General features: G+C 42.9%; 1 protein-coding gene across 5 annotated transcripts in view; it reads right to left on the bottom strand.

Annotated features, from left to right (window-relative positions):
- Window positions 1-17,251, bottom strand: part of FAM180A (family with sequence similarity 180 member A) — a 99,904-nt gene that overhangs the window by 8,405 nt on the left and 74,248 nt on the right. The gene's annotated exons all lie outside the window — the stretch shown is intronic.

Raw genomic sequence — 17,251 nt, 5'->3', positions numbered from 1 at the left:
GGGCAGTTCCTAGAAGTCAATGCTGCTTTGGACCTTAGGACAAATGCCCGAAATACCTGTCCTTACCATCCTGCTGTCAATCAAAGTCACTAAATATTTAGCTGCCCTGAGCAACCAGCTGCTTTGTGCCTGCAGCAGATCTTGGTACCGGAAGCATTGTTTCCTCCAGGGTGAAGTGGTGTTCACCTATGAGAGGTGTGTGGTGGGCAGTGAAAGTAGCAACGTAAATCACAAAAAGTGCAGTGTTAATAAGTGATGAACAGGTTTTATGCATAGTAATCCCATCCTTCTTTACTTCTTGTCCTGCACTTGCCTCATCCCCAGAAGGATGCGTGTTCACCATCTGCAAGACATTTATACTGCCCTGGGCCTGCAATCGCTGCCAGGGCAGAACCGGAGCTTCAGCTAGCCAGCCCTGCAACGGAGCGTGCTCAGGCATAGCTCCTGTGCTTCCTGACTTTTTGCTTTTCTATATCAAAACTGCTATATTAGGAATGATTGAACACTTTGCCCTAGCACAGGAGAAATGGAAAGAGCGGGAAGCTGGAATAAGAGGAATAAAATAAGCGAAACACATACAAAAACCTAGAAAGACAAGGAAAAAACACTGCAGTGCTTCTGAAACTTGTACCTGGAATTGCAGTTACTCACATAACTAGCTCCCATGACAAGTGCAATGCAAAGGCTTGTGCATTCCAACTTTAATATATTTACATCTCCATTATTGGGAGATTAAATCCCAATGCCCCTTAGGAGAACACAGCAATGAGATGGAGAAGACATTTTAATTACAAACCAACATGAACTAGCACATTTTTAAAAGCAGCTACCAAGAGAATTTCCCTCTTTTTATTTTCAGCTCCATATCATTGCTATCTTAGCTCCTAAGACTAAAACTAACAGCGACAATGGTCTCTATTCCTGCCTGTTGGCTAAAAGTGAGAATAGACTTTTTTTCTTCTTTAGATATGAGAAGAATGGTTTAAAGAAAAAAGCTCCATCTTGAAAGTCTAAGTTTTGTCAACAAGGATGTAGGAAGTAGATGTCCATACAAAAGTTGGCAACAGGCAACACTGTTCTTAGGAAAAAAACCCCAGTTTAAAACACTTAGAATTAATAAGTTGTATTCAATTCCTTAGTTCGTCACATAATCAGTTTTTTCAAAGTTACCTTTTACTAATTTATCTCCTTTTTAAGAAACACACATATTCTGAAAGGGTGTCTCAGTTCCATAAAACAGAATGCACTCCGATCTATACTCCTGCACTTCATAAATGTTCTGAGATGTGTTAGATGATTAGATTAATGTGAACAGAGTTTCTATATAAAAGCTAGAGTGGTAATAGCCTTTCTAGCTACTTGGCATGAGTAAGAAATGTAAAGGTTTATTAGAAAGACCAAAAAACCCTTATGTTTACAGAAATGGATATTGCTAGAGAAGGAAATGTTGCATCTGAGCCTGTGTTTGTGAGAGGCAGAAGATATTTTTTTCTTTTATGATTTAAGTAAAATGGTTTCAAAGATATGACTAGCATCAACCAACTAAAATGGTCTGAGAATTTATTCCCTCAGATGGAATTTCCATTATGCAGCATTTTCACCTGTTCCCAGCCTGGAGCAATGTATGCTGTATTATTTATTCTTCCCTTGGTCATAAGGTGGGCATCCCCACCTGGAATTATTTATGCTCACAAAAAAATGTGCAGTCAGCCAAGAGAGGGCTTTGACATGCTGGAGTAAAGCTGCTGCAGAAGGCGTGGAGAGAAAAAACGCACTCAGAGAAACTGAAGGAAAGAAGAAGTAAGTGAAATATATTGTTATCCTTCAGTTTGCTGCCATGTTACCAGGAACTGGAGATAGGCTATGGTGAACACTATATGAGTGAAGGGCAGCAATAAAGAAAACAAATACCAACCATGTTCCACAGGTTTAACACAGAGGCAATAAGCAATTTTGGTAACACAGGAAATTTCAGTCAGAGTTAGGAAATCAACCAGTGCTTTAAATCCCTGTCTTTATTGCAGGGTCACCTCTCCTTCCCTACCTGTGTTGCTCACAACAGCCCTTTATGCAAGGGGAAGACAGAAAGCAATCTTAATTAAACACATGTGAAAATGTTTCTTACAAATGAACAAGTGAAGGGATATAATGATGGTCCAATCTACTTCTATCTCTCCTAGGAAAGAGCAGAGAAGGGAGGGAGTGAAGGAGGGAAGAAATACAGCTGCATGTTGGTGTTTCAGTACTGAGTTGTGGGGAAGGACCCTAGGAGCAGAGCAAAGTGGATGACTCTCCTGTTGAACAGTGGAGCGAGAGCAGTGGAAGTCAGAGCTCTGCTTTGCGGGAAAAGACAGAGCTGCAGCAGCTCCAAGAGCTCTCCGCATCATCTTATTGCGCCTCTGAAAGGAAAGCCCTTCAAAACCAAATATCTCTCTCCAGTTCTCTGCTCTTTTTATACTATCATCACAGAGCCCAAAGGGGTGGGCTTGAGCCCTGCACCACCTCCCAGGTACATATTTACACACAGCTGAGACACTGAGCACAGAGGAGAGGCGTTCAGTAGTTGAGAATGGCCTTTTTACATTTTGGTGTACTTTCCTTTTCAGTCGGGCTTCCTTGGTTTCCTGGCAGGAAAAGGCAACTGAGTAGTTAGAGTTTTGCTGAGGCTGACCTAATCACAGCTGCAGCTGCAAGGGGCAGTCCGGCACGCCTGCCCCCAGTGATGCTCTCCCTCCTTCCCTTTGTGCCGACACTGCTTTGTGTGGCCACACAGTGAGCCAAGCCAGGGATCTGTCTCATCATGAATGAAGGGAAAAAGTAAACAGAAAAAAAGAGTGGTAGATTTTAGCTGTCTCACTCCCCATCACAGCTGCTACGCCAGCAGTGCTCCTACATGTGAGGAACTCCCAGTACAAGTGTGGTCCAACTACTCTTAGGACATTTGGTGATGATTCCAGTTCTCAGATGATATAAGGATGGACGTCAGCCCTGGTTAGGAAAAGCAGAAGCCCTTCCTCATGCCTACACACCCTTGATCTAACCACCAAGCTCAGGGGCTTTTTCCTGTGAATGGCCACCTCAGCTAGTGTACTCATTGCTCCTGCTAGAGGTGAGGATCGGCTGCAGGACCACTAGCTGCCAAACACTTCTGTCCTTTCTATGCTTACATCCCCCTGAACTTTTAACAGAGTAAATTCAACTGGTACAAAGAATATCTAAAATTTATTCGAAGACTGGATGGTGAGAAAAGAATCAAAGGGCCAGTTTGAACTGCAGACCTAGCAGGGAACAGTATGTATTTTATTTCGTTATCACAAATGACAGCTCAGATTCTTCAGTCCAAGTATTAACTGTTGTCATTGACTAGTTCCATAGAATGTCTATTCAGAGAGTAGGAACAATATCATGTGCTTTATCTAAACAATCAATACTATGTAGATTTAGGAGCTCTCTTTAAAATTACCTTGCCTTTTTATCTGGGATAATGGTAATGCCCTATTACATGCTAACAAGAGAATTAGCAAATTTCCATCTCATGATGTCTTCCAGTTCAAACTGTTTGCCTTTTCAGAAAATATACATTAATGAAACACAGTGCATTGGATCTGTTGAAAGGGACACTACCTGAAATTCTATGCAGGTGGCCAAATTGAAAAAGTACATGGGCATTCTGACTTCAAAATCTATGGCCGTATGATCTGCAGATTAAGAAAAATAATGAAGGTTTCTTGTTATTGCTGACTGAATTGTCCTGTGCTGAATTATCCTATGGGAACTGTCCCACTGAGATCAACAGATCTGTTAGGTGAGGTGAAGAAAAACAGAAGAAATGATGAGGACCCTGGAATTATTCACTTAAGCCATCTATGAATAGTTTCAACTAGCAAGTCAATTAAAGTGTTTGATGATGGATCTAGAACTGTTATTGAACTGATAACAAACTATTTATTATTTTATTTGTGTATGAACTGCTGACCCACATATAGTAGCACATATGCAAAACAACAAGCTATTCCTCAAACTAAGTATCATATTGCAGCTCAGAACTGAGGAGGAATAAACATTATATTGACCATTTCTTCTCCCTCATATTAGAAAGAACCAGAATTGTCTTCCCCTTTCCTTCAAATCCCCACCTGAGTTGAAATAAATTGTTAGGAGGAGAATACATAAATCCCAGTTTTCTGCTTCCTCTGCTCTGGGATTTCACTTGTTCTTCAAAAACAGGGAAACCCCAGCTGCCTTTCCAGCTGTTCATTGAGCTCCAAATGTCAGTGCACCTGCTGCTGGTTTTCTTAATGACATGAATATGTGCTGGATGGAGAAAGTGTATAAATCAGCCTTGCCCAAAAAACAAAAAGCAGGGGGATACTGGGTCCTTTTTGTGAGGAAATTAGTTCTTTCTGGAGACAATGCCTTTTCAAAATGTATGTTTTCTAGTAGTGACGATAAAGACAAGAAGTCTGAGAAAGTAACTCAGAGCTGAAGATGGATTCGGGTATGTTTCTGAACTGGACTGGTACAGCTGTTTTGCCACCAGAGCAGAACATGAAGGGTGAAAAGCTGTGCTGCATCCCTGGGTAAGAGGCAGGGGAACCACATGTCTCTCCTGGCGCAGTGAGGATCACCATGAGAAGGCATCTATTCTGTCAAGTTCATAACTGCATGAATGTCTGGGCCCCATTATGTTAATTTCTGCATCTGCATGAAAATAATATTAAAAAATTAATGGAACTCACATATAATCATCCACAAAATCTAATTGATGGGTTTCAATGTGTGCAGATGCAATGGTGGGCCAATACAATCTTTGTGATATTGCTGGAAACGTAGCAAAGAAATCTGAAGGATGAATGCAAAATGCATTATTTTTATAGCTGCCTTCCCCACTCCACAAACACACATATGGGATTTCCATTTTACAAAGCTGTCATTTTTCCACTGTTCCTTGTTATTTTGTGCTCTCCTAAAATCTGACTATTCCTAGATCTTTCAGGTTTCACAATCTGCTGAAATAAAGCTGAGATTGACATACAACTGGATTCACCATTAAATACAGAAAACCTAGCCAGGACCTTGAATATTGCAAATTGCTAAAGGCAGCTGGGCACTGTGGACGAGGTCCTCAGATGACCTGAGCTGGTACCATGAGCCCCATGATGCTGCTCTGCAGGCAGCCAGGTCACAGTGAGTCCTGTGCTGTGAAAGGTACACTTGGGATCAGAGGGAAGAGAAGGAAGTTAGATTCAGGCTTACAGAAATCTTACAGCCAACAAAATAATCCAAATAACTTGTTTTCTGAGGAGTGTGACCTGAAAGGCACAAAATGCTGACAGTTGCTCCTGAAATTGATGGACATTCAAAACTCAAGATCTTTCACTGCTGCAGTTCCTGCCCCTGTGGATGCCATCTCTCAATGGCTCCCAGCCCAAGAGGACCCTGCCAATTTGTCCTGTGTATTTGATTCAGTGCTATTCTTCCTTACCATACATTCTCTTCTCCTGGAGTATTTTGAGCTGAACTTGTAAAATAGATTTTGGCTTACAGGAAATATTCTAAGTAAATGTTTAAGGAAAAAAATGTTAATGACCTCATGCTCTAAACTTAGGAATAATAAATTTGGAGAAAGGGAGGAAAACTTGATTTCCAGTGAAAACCTCTAGCATGTTGCTGACTGAAACCAGCTGGGTGTTTATTCTTTGATTTAACTCCTCTGTGCATAAGGACTGGTAAAGAAGACATTATTACTGTGGAGAAGCACTTTAGATAGGCTGCTGTGATACTCACATTGTAAATTTCAAACTGTCTTTTCCTGGATTTGGGCTTTCTTCTTACTAATTCAAACACTCTGAAGCTTGCACAATTAAATGTGCTTGCTTAGAAAAGTTTTTGCCAGCATGTGTACACTCCATGGGTTGTCATTATAGGCTGCTAAAGAAAAATCTTTTGGTCAATCTGACATTTGTTGTCTTGTGCCTAGAGAAGCACTCCTTGCAAAAACTAGACTTCATTTTGTGATAATTCTTCATGACAGTTCTTCCTCAGCTTGGTAGTGATGATGGTCTCCCAGGTGAGCTTATAGAGATCATCTGGTTATGAACATGTGATTGATATTCATCTTACATCATCTTTATATGACTTCCTTTTGTCATATTAGGGGAATTTTATTACTGGTCTTTGGCCTATAGGTAAGAGGTAATCATTGTCTGAGATACTGGAGCACATTGATACAACAAACTAATAATTCATAGGGGTAGATTGACATTTAGCATGGCCACAAAATAAGGCAGGGACTACTTGTCCCCTATTTATACTTATAAATGCTAACCCCAGTAGTCTTTAAGTTCTGTTTTGACCTCTGAGCAGTGCGCAGATATTAAGGATGAAGCAGAACGCAAACTAGCTTGTCATGGCTGAGCTCCTTGGACACACTGGATTAGTAGCTGTTACCCACTGCGTGGGTTACAGAGAGAGACTGACATGAGTGCTCTGGTTTGTTGTGGGACACTCAGAAGGTGATTTATAACTTTGTTTAAATAATGCATGCGCTACTTTGTCAACAAAAGCACCCATAAGGAAATGCACTGGGTTTTGAAAACAGGTAAGTAAACTACAACTTGTTCAAGTAGCTGCTCCCAGCTGAATTGCAGTGAGAAGGACTAGCACTCTATTCCACCTCAGCAGACAGACATTCAGAGGGTGCTGAGGTCCAGCCTCGGGTTCGGCAGCATTCATATACAGAGGCATCAGGGGAAATGCATTGGCTTCTTTGACAGTTTATGTTTTGTTTGGCAACATGAATTCAACCAGGAGTAAAAAGCTCCTGGGGGACATCACAGATGGGTCTGAAAACCCAGCTGGACATGATACACATTCCCATCTTTGATCATGTAAACAGAAAGAAGGGAAGGGTATAGAGTAATTAAGACATGTGATGAGTTGGTTACATTTACCTCACTGACAAATTTGTGCAAGTAGAAACTGAGCTCTTTGCCTTGATGGTGATATTTTATGTAAGAGTCCCTATATATTCCTTTGGAGGATATATGTGCAAGTGTTGTTCAGCTGTGGAGTTCACCTCAGCTGGACCACACTGGCTGTGAGCAGCATGCACAGAGATTAGGGCTGACATAACCGGATGCATGCTGGATTGATGGTCTGTGGCACAGGCAGTTAGTATTCAGGGTTTGAAGGGCATCCAGAAATTCCCAGCAGATGTTCAACAGCCTGCTCCCTAAATACAATTTCTGCCTAGAAGAGGAATGTCTGTCTAGGGAAATACAATTTCTTATGGTATCCCTAACACTTAGCTATTTACCAGGCAGACTGTTTAAAGACAGACTTCTTCATCAGCTGGAGCCCACAGCATTTCCCTACTGTGACCATGAGAAATACAGCACCATGGCAAGACAAGCCCCCAGTCTGTGCAATTGCCAGCTTGTGACTGCCTCATCTTTCTCAGTCCCATTGCTAAACATTTAAATCCCCCTCTCAGCAATCTGCATTCCTGGAGGGTTCCTTCCACCCACAGCATGCAGCATTGCCCAGACCTCAGCCAAATGGCTGCTGTCTTCCCTCTGTGCAGCAGGGCTGGTTTTAGGGAGAGACGGGCACAGTGAGAGACAGGGACATGGTGTGGGAAGGCAGGAAGGTTAGACAATGCAGCTAAAATCCCCAGTCCTGGGACAGAATGCAGGTTTTGGCTGTTCTTGATGGTTGACAGAGGACACCTGGTATCTGCAATCCATCATCAAAACTGCGATCCTCTGAGCTGAGCTCAGACACCGTGCTGCCTGTTCATTTCAGCCTGGCTTCTCCCAGGAATCCTGTGTGGGAGCAGGGCCATGTCATCATCCTCCTTCTGCTGGAGAGCCCAACATCGTAGTCACACACTGTCCTTTGCCACTTGAGCCTAACTGGGCCTGATTGTATCTGATTTTTGTTGATTGTATCTGATTCCTGTTATGGGACACCTCAGTGTGGAAAAATCTTTGGGTACTTTTCTACCTTGTATCTTCATGAGGACCCAACTGAGCTTTAGATTTGCTGAGTACAAGTTGAGGTAGGTCAGCCCATTTGAGCTCTGTTACCCTGGTGGTAGAAAGCAACAAAACAAGTAGTATATACTTTTTTTTATCATTAGACTTATTACCTTCCAAAACTTTCTGCCAAATTGTCATGGCAATCCAGAAAACCAGAAGTTGCTGCGACTATGACAAACGAAGGGTTTCACTTAACACATGCTGTACTATATTAAGATGTCTATAAGTCGTATTTAACTGGAAATGGAGTTTGTTCAGTGCCAAGCCATGAACAATTGCAGTAAATAAAAATGAGGCATGCCTTAAATGTCTTTTATTTTAGGAGAGGGCTTAAGACACAAACAGTTCCCTCAGACATAAAATCTTAATTTAATAAATAAATTCAATAAACAATTACTTTGTGTTTATTTAGAGCCAGGCATAAACAAAAACATAATGTCATGGCTGTGAGCATTATGAAAACCAGGGAGGAAACTGAAGGCTTGCAGAACTTGATCCATTCCTCCAGGGACTGATAGGGGGAAAGAGGGACTTGTGCAGCTGTGGCACTGTTACTTTGACTTGTGTTAATGGGAAAGCTTCACTGGTGTTAATGGGAAATGCTGTAGCCCCATAGCCCTGTAAAAGAGCAAGTTTCTTGCAACTTCCATGGAATAAAAAAGGCTGTTTCTTGGGCAGTGGAAGAGTCTTTTTGCATACCTACATAGTTTAGAGACCTCAAAGGGAGGCAAAAAAAGAAAGAGATGTGCAGAGACCTCGACATATTGCTGATTCAGTAGCAGTAACTTTAACTTTTATGTTGTGACCAGTGGTGAATTGCCCAGACTAGTGTATCTCAATATCCTGGTGTGCTGAGAGGCTGGTGGGGACCAGAAGCAAACACAAGTCCTGCTTACATGAGAAAAACACAGTGCCAGCTCCAGAGAAATGCGACCATCCCATGAGCCTGAGAAGCAGATGGATAAGATGAAGACCAGCTGTGACAGGTGGACATCTTCTGAAGGGTGCATTCGAATGGGGATGCATACCATGCTGACAAGGGGCTGAATGCTACCCTGATCTTAAATGTATGTGTGCTTTAATCTTTCCCATCCACATTTATCACATTTTCTCTCTCTCCACACTTTTCCTTTCTCTTCCTCTTTTCCTCTCATTCATACTACTTCCTTCCATTTGCCATTTTTACCTCCAGCTTTTTCTCTATTCTTTCTCAGCATCTCTGCCTTTTGCCTTTGCCTCTCGTCTCCCTCTCTGTGGCTCAAATAAGCCCTGCCAGATTGGAAAGTCTGTACTCTTTCCAAGATAGAGAAGAGATGAGAAGCATCGGCTCTGTTTGGGGCATGCCACCACCTGCCAAATAGATGGAGACGATGAAATCCTGATGTTCTGGCTTGCAGTAGATGACCACATCCAGTCCCATGCAGTTTACTCTCTTCACAATTAGGCAAAACCTAACCAAAATGTTCTGCTCTCCCAGTGCCATGTCAGGGGGTGGGAGGTCATGCAGGCAGTGCAGTAGACCTTGTGCATTTGGGTCTCCAACACAAGACTGCAGTGCAGCATTGCCCTTCCACTGTCCCATTTCCTCCCAAATAACCTCTGAGGTTTGAACGACTTATTTTTCCCTTTCTCAGCAACTTTTTTCAGCTACCCACCTGGCTCCTCCTGAACAGAGAGAGACTCAATGAGTTTGGAGGCTGGCTCCTGGCTGGTGACCTGTTTCCCTGTGGCTGGGGAGGAATTTCCAGAGGGCGAGTGGTATGCATGCCGATCTCAGGGGAATTGGGGAGCTGCCAAACCTAACCGGCAAACTGGGCCAGGAAAGGCCCCACACATGCTTTCACCAGAGGAAAGGAATGTTTGTGGAAACTGGGAATAGTGGAGCTTATTTAACTCTGCTCCTCTCCTCCTCACATTCTTCTTAGTCTCAAGCCCAGAACTGAGCTCGCCCTGCCACAAGCACCGCAATAGAGAGACAAGAGGAGCTGGGTTATTGCTGCAGCCTGGAGCACCTCAGGGGAGATAAAAAGAGTTACCGGCTAAGGGTTAGCCACTGAGTAGGTGCAGACTCAGACTAGTTTAATGTCTCCATATTAGCAAGTATGCTGTGGGGGATATATCATAAAGCTGTCATAGCAATAGCAAAATTAAACAGGATTTTTGGGTAATGAGACACAGGAACAATAGAGGCAGGAAGGTTCCCTTCCTCTGCTTTCTTTCCTTCCAGTGGGAAAGAAAACCCCATAGATGACTGTCCCCTTGGGGACTTTTGTCTATGTGTCTCCCCACAAGTGTTATTTGCAGGCTTATCCTCAAGTTGCTTTTTTTTTTTCCTTTTGTGATGCTTTGATAAGTTTCCTCCTCTGCTTCCCACCATCAGCTATCCATGTAGCTGTCCTGCATGAGCTTCACCCATGCTAGTGCCGTTTTCCTGAAAAACACTTTAACCAACAAATAACATGTTTGGGCTGCAAGATTTTAACAATCAGGGTTACTACAGGAAACCAAATTCCAGATAATGACCAAGATTGTGGCCTCACTCCTGAGAGTGGCAAAACTCCCTTTGACTTCAGTGGTGCTGGTTTGCACATTTCAGTGCTTTTAAAGTTAAAGCAAGGAGCAGACTGGTTTGCCCACTTCAAACCAAGACACTTGCACAGCTCCGTTTTGCTGCAGCCAGGCCCATGTACCCAGCTAGCTTCTCTGCATCTTGGAGGGACTCAGCTCCCTTCAGCAGAGCCACTGGGGTGCAGAGGACGAGTGCATGGTTTTGCAGAGCCCTCGTTCAAAGTGGGTGCAGGCTGTGCATGCGGGCAAGCACCAGTGTTCATCTCCAGCACCCTAGGCCAGCCCTATGGGTCCTGCCCTGCCGTGAACCCAAGCACAGGCATTGCGTGCAGAGTTAATTGTTCCACCACTCAGTGCTTTTCCTCAGCAATTTACATCTTGCCTGTCACTATTTGAGTAATCAGAGCCTCTGCAGCCTGATGGTGTTCATTAAGACCTGCTGACTTTCCTTTCAATGACATTGTACTATTCAGTGCTTCTGACAGGATTTCTTTCTGCCTGAGAAGTCATTACGCTCCTGCTGAATCTGGCATGATCTACCCCAAGAAAACAAGAAAAGCACTTTATGCTTCAGAAACATAATAAAAAAAAAAAATCACTATTAACAACATACAGGACTATACGCACACAGTCATCCTGGAGAGATCCGGGGCAAGTGGTTTAATTACTCCATGCTTCACAATGAAAAGGGATGCTAGCGTTTCCTCCTTAATTACACTGAAAGTTGTTTGGAAAAGGAAGGATTTTTTTTACTCTGTCTGTTTGCATAATGCCAGGTACTAGTGGGGTCTCTGGGCCCAGCAGTTGAGTATAAGATAATCAGGAGGGGATTCACAGAGTGCTCTACAGTCTTTGCATGTGTACATGGGTCATTTCATTCGTAACAGAGCTGCGTTGCCTATGGAAGGGAACATTGGCTTAACAGCATGCATTAAGAGCAGTGAGGCAGTTGTTAAAGGTGAGGTGAAGGGAGCTATTTCCATGTGAAAGTGTAAGGAAGGATTTGAATGGCAGGAGGTGCTTCTGAGCTGGACTTTGGTTGGGACATGAGGACCCTTGTGCAAACTGATCCAGATCCCATGACAGTTCTATACCTGGGACTGAGGCAAATAGATGGGACACTACAGCATGCAGGAATCCTAAAAAAATGACCAAAGTGGCAGCAAATGTCTTACTGACTTGCCAGTCCTCAGTACTGGGATGGAACTGGGATCACTGAGACGATTCTAGTGGTGTCACTTTCAGCTCATAGCTCTCACTGACTAAGACTATTGCACATATCAAAGAGAAAACAGCTTTACCTCATGTGTCTTCCTCTTGTTGCTTACCTAGATTTGCTCAAAATTGTCTAGCTCCTTTCTCTTTTTAACTTTTGATTCTGTCAACCAGTTTATGACTCTATGAGCTGTAAGCTTTAGCCATTTTTTGGCTGCTTCCTGTGGTGAAAAGAGCCTCAGAATCACTTAGATCCTTCCTTTCTAACAGCATGACTGCTTTTATAGAGTACAATATCCATTTGTGATCTAAACTAAAATGTGGAAGCTTCTATAATCTATCTTCCCTCTGATCTCATCACAGTTTAGCATCATTGCCCTAGGAAAGATTATAAACTTTGATTTTTTTTAAGCATCCTTTGTATGTCTTTCAGTTTCAGGTATCCACTGTGAATTCTGATTTGCGGATCATCCTCCATGCAGGTTAAATTAATTAAGTCTGTCCCAAAGGAGCATTTGGGGAATCAGGACATGCTAGAAAGGATTTTGATTACAGTTGCAGCCCTACCCTATTGGATATTTATCCTACACAGGTTAAATCCATTCAGAGACTGTTACATTCTAGCTGCCTTTCACAACACCAAGCAGCTTTCCCAGGTACTAGTAACTAATCCCTTTTCAACCCCTTCTTCAGTCCTCTCCCTGCTCCTCCTGCAATAGCACTTTGTTTAATAGTTTCAGACTGCCACCACAGCTAACGCCCAGGGGATCTGCCACAAGGAATGGGAGGGCCACGTCTGTACGGCACAGCAAAGCATAGGGCAGAGGTGTCAGAGCCAGAAGCAGTATGACCACATCAGTGTGGCGCTGGGTCCAACCAGGTGATCCCTGTTGAAAGGCAGAGCTCATTCCCTTGGGCACATGCCATGCATGTGACCATCACCCTGCTGGGACAGCAGCTGGAGTCCCTGCACTGTCCTGTGGTGTGCGAAGCAGGCAGCTTGCCTCGGCCCTGGGTCTGTGATCTCTGCTCCACACACCATTGTGCCATGCAGATATCCTAGTTGCCTCCTTAGTTCATTAATTCTCAAATATTTCCCAGACCTGCTTGAAGGTATATTTTTGTCTTTGCTTTCTTCTAATTTCTTAAAGGGCAGAAAATATTCTTCTAACGCCTCCTTCCTACTACTTACAGTGTAGGACAATTTATTTTTTAAGGATCTATTTTAAGGTCTATGACATACATTTATACTCACCTTTTATATAGCTCTTTGCAAAGGAATTCAGGAAGTAAAAGCATAGGTATATAAATTGTCTTCTTCAGGTTACCCAGCTGCAAAGCTAATTCCTCTGAATTTCAATCCCAGACTGCCCTTCAGGCAGTGCCTCCCTCTCTTTACAGATACAGTTGCAATACTTGCAATAATTTGCATGAGGCAAATAAACCCCCAGACCAGGAACTCCAGCCTACAAACATGCTTTCCCAGGAACTGGTACGGACTTATAGAACAGACTTGGGGAAAAACCACTGCTGCAGATCGGTCAAGCCTTTTGCAGCTCCAGTGAGGTCACTGGAATGGGTCCAACAAGCAGGGAAGTTGGGGCAGTTGAGGCAATTTTCCAAGTGATCACCTGGGAGCCAAAGAAAAGGGAAATATTGCATTTTCTCCATAAGAAGAAACATTCTTTACACAGCCAGGCTTTGACAGAGTTGGCTCTGTTTCATAACATTTCATATCTTTCATTGTTTTATGTGCACTACATATTTTAAGAATTGGTTAACAATGGCTTTAAGGAAATTAAAGGAAGTTAAATAGATATTGCATTTTAAAAAGTTCTTGTAGCCGGCCCAGCTGGTGTAATTTCTTTTTACCCTTGGACCAGACCTTTGGAAAACTCAGCATGTCCTAAATAAGCAAAGACCATAACCTGGTATACTCAAGGCCCGCTGGGCATATAGGTGTATATGTGTTTGACCATTTGTGTTGTAATTACATGCTGTGTTCAGGCCACATTCCCTTTGCTCATGCTGTCCAAGCCAAAAATGTCAAACAAGTATTACTGTCAGCAGTGGAATCCCAGAAGTTGCTCAAGAAGGGAGTGCCTGGCTGTAAGGATGCAATATGAGACGGGGGGGGGAAGAGAGGCAAATAAGGTCAAAAGGTGTGGGGATGCAGTGCATGCCCTAATCTCCAAGGCACTCATCCTTTGCCTACACGGCAAGATCACCAGCAACCTGGTCTGTAGCAAGGGATCACAGAGTATAGAATATGTTAAACACTGCTTCCTTATAAAAGGACTGGCTGGCCTTCTAGCAACAGGCAGTCTCTCTTTCTCTTCTACATAGTCCTCCCTCTCCTGGCACTGGAGAGCTGCCAGCCTGCTGTAGCTAAGCCCACAAGCAGAAGCAGCCTGTAAAAGTTGCTCATGTAGCAGCTGCTCCACCAAACTCACAAACTCAGTTGCCACAAAGCTAGAGCAAATACTAAAAGTTTGCACAGTTGTGGGGAAATCAAGGAAGATGGGCCTTCTGTTCTTCCAAGTAATTCCTTCTGTAGAAAGCCTCTAAGGAGAACAAACTGTTCCCTTGGTGTTACAGAACAATCATTTGACTTTCACCAAGCACTAGAGACTGGGTACAAAATAACGCATGTGGGCCAGATAGATCTGGATGCAACAGTAATACTGCTTTTGAGGTCTGGAAGGCGCAGCACAGCCATTCTCCAAAAGCATGAAACCTCAGTGGTGCTAATATAGCTAATACATCCTTTTCTCACTGATGGGTGAAAAGAGTTTTACCTTCTTATTTTGTGTCTTTCAACACAAAAGCTTTCCTCCTTTTCCAGCCTCCACTGAGGGGCAAACTCACCATTGCAGCTGCTTCCCCAGTGTCCAAGAAGCCACAACCACAAGAAATCGTACTGCATCTTCACTCCCTGAGCAGCCATGTAGCAAGCATGCTACTGTTTGTGTGACATTTATTTGCATCAGGAAGCCCTTACAGCAAATAAACTACAGCCAGCTGAGATGAAACATGCTAATAAGGATTGACTTAGGGTTTCTCCTCAGGGAGCAGGCAATTCTTATAACGCAGAAGCTAACTTCTGCTCTCCAATCTATTGGTACTCGTCAGAGCAGTTTGGTGAAAGCAACTGGGTGGCAAGCAGTGACACTGTCTCCGGTTACCACAGCTGCATGGATCTTTTTGTTTATTTTTATTGTCAGAGAACAGGATTTGTTCCTTGGTTTCTCCAGAAAAAACATCTTTTAAGATCTGGAATTCTTATTTGGGACCTTCAGAAATTAATATGACCTCACCACTGCCATCGCATAGGAAATATCACTCAGTAGAGACCTCACATTACCTTTTCTCCCTAGACAGGTGCTTCGCAAAATCTGAGGGTAATACCATACAGCTAAGCCTACAAGAGGCTCAAGGAAACCTGAGACGATGACAAGCAAATTATTTCATCACCACTCAGGATCTTTTCTTTATTATTCTGAACATGTCCATCCTAGGGACCAAGCTTTGCCTGTGACTTCTTGACCAATGTCCACAGATGGATCTAGGCGGGCTGAGGAGTGTGTGAGATTTTTAAAGAAAATGGCTGAGGGAGTAAAAAGAAAGGAAAAAAAAGAAAAGAAAGAAAAAAGCACTCAGTTTTCCTGCCAGAAATGCTTTTTTTCCATTCATTGATGCTCGTAAAAGCAAAAGGAAAAGGGAGGTGGCAGTCTGGAGTTCCCACTCACCAGTCAGCACAAGTATGTTCATCTTTCCTCACGTCTGACTTTTTTCTTGAGCCAGAGCTTAAATACTTGGTTACAAGGGCTGGCCATCCAAGGCTGCCCCAGTGCTCCTTAGTGAAAAACAGTAAAAGCTAGACTTCATTTTATCCAATATTGACTGTTCATTTCTATTGCAAACAACAACTGTTGGTAATTAAAGCAGGACCCTTTGTCCTACTGTTTTGTAAACAATCTGGACTACTAGTCAACATGGAGATGGTATGCAGATCTGTCTTTCATTTCCATCAGACCAGATGCTGATCTGTCTTTGCTTTTCCATTGCAAAACTCAGATCAGGAGTTGGATAAGACCTAAATGACTGAGGTTTAACCCAGACAAGAGTCAGTTGTCATTTGTGGAGGGAGGGAAGAGCTCTGAGTGTGCAGAAGGGTGTGTTGTGCCTCTGTACTCAAATTTCCTCTTAGGTTTCTAGGCAATTAAAAAATTAGGACAGTGCTTCGGCCCTCTAGATACTGTAGATTAGGATGGGATTGGTTGGGCTGACACATAGATAGTTTAGGGGAGTGGAGGTTCTCTGAAGTAGCTGTTGTAGAAGGAGTCATGCCTCTAAAACATATTTGGAGCTGAATAGTCCCAGCACCTGTGGAGAAGAAATCTGGTTTCCTCCTCGGCAGATGTCTGTATACAATATTTGAGAGAACTGAACTCCTTATCACAACAGAGAATGAATCTTCTCTTCCCTCTGAAGTGTCCAAAAAAAAGCTCTAGAGCTTCCAGCTTGAAAACAATCTGCTTTCCCAAAAGGCACAATAGAGTTCTGATGTTTTGCTTTAAATATTCATGGTGATTAAAATTAGACTTTAATAGTTGCATGGATACCTTTTAGGGTTGTGGTGTTGTTGTTTAATTAAAATAAGTGTGTTAGCAAAAGTGAAGAACATCCTTAAATTGCATAGTGATTATTCCATGGAAATGAACCCCTTTCTTTTTGCTTTTTTTTCCATTTCTGGAAAAAGGTGGCCTCATTCTTCCAAAAGGTAGGGTTGGTTTTTTTCATATATGCAGATCTAGTTCTGATTTCTTTACCTTTTTATGTGTCATCCCTGGAAAAACAAACTCTTATCTACAGAATTAAGGGATTTTATGATGACAATTGGTGTCATTACCTCTATTATACAGTAAGAGAAAAGTAAGGTACATGCAGGTATAATGACTCATCCAGTATCATCCAAGAGGCTGGTGGAAAAGCTGGGGAAAGAACCTGCCATTCTGAGTCCCAGGTCAATGCCCTGTCAGTGAGCCCCCACTAACTGTAAGGAACAACTAAGCATTCATGCAATCTTAGCAGAATTGCATAGCTCTTCATTGCTTCATTCAGCCATTGCCTCCCCTGCAAAATTAAAACCAAACCCAAACAGCAGACTGGAAAGGAACCAGCTATAATGAGGAAGACATGGGAGATTGGGGTGGGAAGGGGGGCATCTGAATGCTTGATTTTTTAACAGATTCCTTTAAATATCTGTGAATTTCAATATCAGAACCAAATAAATCTTTTGGGAGGTGTTTCCTTTCTCCACTTCCAGCAGCTACCGAACCTGTGCCAAATACCGGAGGAGAGAATAAAACAAAAAAGGGAAAGTACATCATCACTAGCTTTTAAGCAAGCATCTCCTAGGCAAT

Source organism: Ciconia boyciana, chromosome 1 (genome assembly GCF_034638445.1).
Source record: "Ciconia boyciana chromosome 1, ASM3463844v1, whole genome shotgun sequence".
Taxonomy (NCBI): domain Eukaryota; kingdom Metazoa; phylum Chordata; class Aves; order Ciconiiformes; family Ciconiidae; genus Ciconia; species Ciconia boyciana.
The sequence above is the reverse complement of the archived record's forward strand: the minus strand, read 5'-3'. Positions and strand labels throughout refer to the sequence as shown.